At 53.4% G+C, this 5,000-nt stretch overlaps 1 non-coding gene across 1 annotated transcript in view; it reads left to right on the forward strand.

Moving 5' to 3' along the window:
* Window positions 1-3,351: 3,351 nt before the first annotated feature.
* The window catches only part of LOC126147438 (small subunit ribosomal RNA), a 1,902-nt gene continuing 253 nt past the window's right edge, over window positions 3,352-5,000 (forward strand). Inside the window, exon 1 of the ribosomal RNA XR_007530283.1 lies at window positions 3,352-5,000. This exon is cut by the window's right edge and continues 253 nt beyond it. This is a non-coding gene — a ribosomal RNA (small subunit ribosomal RNA).

Below are 5,000 nucleotides of genomic sequence, written 5' to 3' on the forward strand. Positions count from 1 at the left end.
TGAATGTCAACGTGAAGAAACTATGCAGGCCCACATAGATAGATCAAATACGCAAATGCCCCTATACATGCTGAACGTCTGTGCAAACAAAACGAACCACACGTCACCCGCACACTCTATCACCCACACACTCTATCACACACTACTCTCTGCCTGTAACAAACACAGATACAATAATTAAGCACCGGCATGGACCAACGTCCGGTGCATCCTATCCGCCACAGTACACCAACCAGACTATGATAACCAGGCCAGGAGGTCCAATCATAAAACAGAATATCCCACTCGTCCGACAACCACAATTGCTCAGATAAGCCACCAACACCCACACATGTCCTACACAGGGGTGCACCCAACATCACCACACTGCCTCGTCTTACAGCACAAACACACTGGCAGGAATGAAACACACAGGTCTGCCGCAACCACAGACACGGCTCGCCCCCCCCTCTCACTGGCGGAAAGCGCATCCCGACGTGACATAACTCCTTTGACACACTGACGCTGCCTCGGGCATCCACGTCCTACGGTCGATATCAACGAACCTCACCCCCCCCCCCCCCCCACAACACGCCATCCCATACCACATTGTGTACCGTACCCAAACCTAACGTGTACTGTACTACAACGCAATGTGTACCATAACACAACCCAGTTTGTACCTTAACCTAACCTATGTCACCTTAACCTAACCTATGTCACCTTAACCTAACCTATGTCACCTTAACCTAACCTATGTCACCTTAACCTAACCTATGTCACCTTAACCTAACCTATGTCACCTTAACCTAACCTATGTCACCTTAACCTAACCTATGTCACCTTAACCTAACCTATGTCACCTTAACCTAACCTATGTCACCTTAACCTAACCTATGTCACCTTAACCTAACCTGTGTTGCACCTTAACCTACCTCAATTTGCACCGCAATGTAACTCAATTTGCACCGCAATGTAACTCAATTTGCACCGCAATGTAACTCAATTTGCACCGCAATGTAACTCAATTTGCACCGCAATGTAACTCAATTTGCACCGCAATGTAACTCAATTTGCACCGCAATGTAACGCAATTTGCACCGCAATGTAACGCAATTTGCACCGCAATGTAACGCAATTTGCACCGCAATGTAACGCAATTTGCACCGCAATCTACCCCCATGTTGTGCCTTAACCTAACCCACGTTGTGCCTTAACCTAACCCACGTTGTGCCTTAACCTAACCCACGTTGTGGCTTAACCTAACCCACGTTGTGGCTTAACCTAACCCACGTTGTGGCTTAACCTAACCCACGTTGTGGCTTAACCTAACCCACGTTGTGGCTTAACCTAACCCACGTTGTGGCTTAACCTAACCCACGTTGTGGCTTAACCTAACCCACGTTGTGGCTTAACCTAACCCACGTTGTGGCTTAACCTAACCCACGTTGTGGCTTAACCTAACCCACGTTGTGGCTTAACCTAACCCACGTTGTGGCTTAACCTAACCCACGTTGTGGCTTAACCTAACCCACGTTGTGGCTTAACCTAACCCACGTTGTGCCTTAACCTAACCCACGTTGTGCCTTAACCTAACCCACGTTGTGCCTTAACCTAACCCACGTTGTGCCTTAACCTAACCCACGTTGTGCCTTAACCTAACCCACGTTGTGGCTTAACCTAACCCACGTTGTGGCTTAACCTAACCCACGTTGTGGCTTAACCTAACCCACGTTGTGGCTTAACCTAACCCACGTTGTGGCTTAACCTAACCCACGTTGTGGCTTAACCTAACCCACGTTGTGCCTTAACCTAACCCACGTTGTGCCTTAACCTAACCCACGTTGTGCCTTAACCTAACCCACGTTGTGCCTTAACCTAACCCACGTTGTGCCTTAACCTAACCCACGTTGTGCCTTAACCTAACCCACGTTGTGCCTTAACCTAACCCACGTTGTGCCTTACCCTGCTCTGTAATTGGCATATGACACGTTACATTAATGTATTGTTGTCCAACCGCAACCGGCTCAGAATGTTGTGTACACAGCTATGTGTCATCTCCCCATAACAGCTGCATTGCAGTGTGGTACGCCATAGAGACGTGTGGGAGTAATGGACGCAGTGGATGGCGATCAGCATGAGCCGTCTGTTCATGTAGTGGCGCGTGTATGCAGACGTAGTAGTCTCTTCTCACACAATGTGATAGCACGGTGCCCCGCGTTCCACATCTGCGACATGCTACAGAGGCCGGTTGACAGTTGGTCGCGCAATGGAGATCGCATATGTACGGGGGCACCTTCCACGTGCCCTCTAGTCGGGCACATTTTGTTGCGTGGATGTGAGCGAATGTAGTGTGTCTTGACACCTGACAGGCAGGCATGCAATAATAGTTGACTTTGCAAACGGGGATGGACGTGTACGTTTACTGGTGACGTTACGCAAATGAACAACTGGTAACCCGTTGTGGTGCGGTTGATCTTGCTGGAGGTACATCTGTGAGGGCAACGATCGGTACAGCTACGAAGCGGTCCCCACCATACCAACGAACGTGAATGTGAATCTGGGTGTGAAGCGATACGCGGCTGTGGGTGGGTGGGACTGTCCCCGGCCGGTGAGGGGGGGCCGCCCGGCGTGCTGGCCGCGCGGTGCGTGGGCGCACGCGCTACAGCCGGCTGGTGGGGGCGCCCAGTGGCAGGCGCGCCGGCCGACGGACGCGGCAGGCGGCGCAGCTGCGCGCCGGGGCACCCTGCGCGCGGCGCCGTGCAGCCAAAGTGGGTCCTCGCGGACCCGGTGCGAAGCGCGGTGGACATCTGCAGTGTGCTGGTCCGATTGAGGACTGTGTGCGTTGAGGATGCGCCGCCGCCCGGCACTCGGCGCCGCGACGCCGTCTGCTGCTCGGTCGCCCCAGCGGTTCTCGCTGGTGGTTTGTATCGCAGTTGTGCGGACGTGTTGGCACGTGCGCTGTGCTGGGAGAGTTCGCTTCGGCACCCACGTGGGGCCTTTGCCCTTCTGTGGCGCTGGCGTTGGAGCTGCCGGTCACCGTAGGTGGCGCGTGTTGTCTCCCGCCGGCAATGCCACGACAGCACGCTCCCGGGCCTCTGTCGGCAGCGGCAAGCTCAGTTGGGAGCACGGGTGGTCGCACCTAAAGCGTCTACTCGCCTAACTCCGGGCGATTGCGCCTCTCTCGAACCCGACCAAGTACTTAGGACGGCGCTGCGCGCCGCCGGGACCTGAGAGGGTTTCGAGGTGTATTGTGCAGGGGAGCCCAGCCTCCTCCTGTTTGCAGAATAATTGAGCGGACGCTTGCGTGTTCGCGCGGGCCCCCGGGACACACTCCCGGGCGGCCGGCTGCTCAGCTCTAGTTGACGCAGCTCCCTGGTTGATCCTGCCAGTAGTCATATGCTTGTCTCAAAGATTAAGCCATGCATGTCTCAGTACAAGCCGCATTAAGGTGAAACCGCGAATGGCTCATTAAATCAGTTATGGTTCCTTAGATCGTACCCACGTTACTTGGATAACTGTGGTAATTCTAGAGCTAATACATGCAAACAGAGTCCCGACCAGAGATGGAAGGGACGCTTTTATTAGATCAAAACCAATCGGTCGGCTCGTCCGGTCCGTTTGCCTTGGTGACTCTGAATAACTTTGGGCTGATCGCACGGTCCTCGTACCGGCGACGCATCTTTCAAATGTCTGCCTTATCAACTGTCGATGGTAGGTTCTGCGCCTACCATGGTTGTAACGGGGAATCAGGGTTCGATTCCGGAGAGGGAGCCTGAGAAACGGCTACCACATCCAAGGAAGGCAGCAGGCGCGCAAATTACCCACTCCCGGCACGGGGAGGTAGTGACGAAAAATAACGATACGGGACTCATCCGAGGCCCCGTAATCGGAATGAGTACACTTTAAATCCTTTAACGAGTATCTATTGGAGGGCAAGTCTGGTGCCAGCAGCCGCGGTAATTCCAGCTCCAATAGCGTATATTAAAGTTGTTGCGGTTAAAAAGCTCGTAGTTGGATTTGTGTCCCACGCTGTTGGTTCACCGCCCGTCGGTGTTTAACTGGCATGTATCGTGGGACGTCCTGCCGGTGGGGCGAGCCGAAGGCGTGCGACCGCCTCGTGCGTGTTCGTGCGTCCCGAGGCGGACCCCGTTGAAATCCTACCAAGGTGCTCTTTATTGAGTGTCTGGGTGGGCCGGCACGTTTACTTTGAACAAATTAGAGTGCTTAAAGCAGGCAAGCCCGCCTGAATACTGTGTGCATGGAATAATGGAATAGGACCTCGGTTCTATTTTGTTGGTTTTCGGAACCCGAGGTAATGATTAATAGGGACAGGCGGGGGCATTCGTATTGCGACGTTAGAGGTGAAATTCTTGGATCGTCGCAAGACGAACAGAAGCGAAAGCATTTGCCAAGTATGTTTTCATTAATCAAGAACGAAAGTTAGAGGTTCGAAGGCGATCAGATACCGCCCTAGTTCTAACCATAAACGATGCCAGCCAGCGATCCGCCGCAGTTCCTCCGATGACTCGGCGGGCAGCCTCCGGGAAACCAAAGCTTTTGGGTTCCGGGGGAAGTATGGTTGCAAAGCTGAAACTTAAAGGAATTGACGGAAGGGCACCACCAGGAGTGGAGCCTGCGGCTTAATTTGACTCAACACGGGAAACCTCACCAGGCCCGGACACCGGAAGGATTGACAGATTGATAGCTCTTTCTTGATTCGGTGGGTGGTGGTGCATGGCCGTTCTTAGTTGGTGGAGCGATTTGTCTGGTTAATTCCGATAACGAACGAGACTCTAGCCTGCTAACTAGTCGCGTGACATCCTTCGTGCTGTCAGCGATTACTTTTCTTCTTAGAGGGACAGGCGGCTTCTAGCCGCACGAGATTGAGCAATAACAGGTCTGTGATGCCCTTAGATGTTCTGGGCCGCACGCGCGCTACACTGAAGGAATCAGCGTGTCTTCCTAGGCCGAAAGGTCGGGGTAACCCGCTGAACCTCCTTCGTGCTAGGGATTGGGGC

Source organism: Schistocerca cancellata, unplaced genomic scaffold (genome assembly GCF_023864275.1).
Source record: "Schistocerca cancellata isolate TAMUIC-IGC-003103 unplaced genomic scaffold, iqSchCanc2.1 HiC_scaffold_859, whole genome shotgun sequence".
Taxonomy (NCBI): domain Eukaryota; kingdom Metazoa; phylum Arthropoda; class Insecta; order Orthoptera; family Acrididae; genus Schistocerca; species Schistocerca cancellata.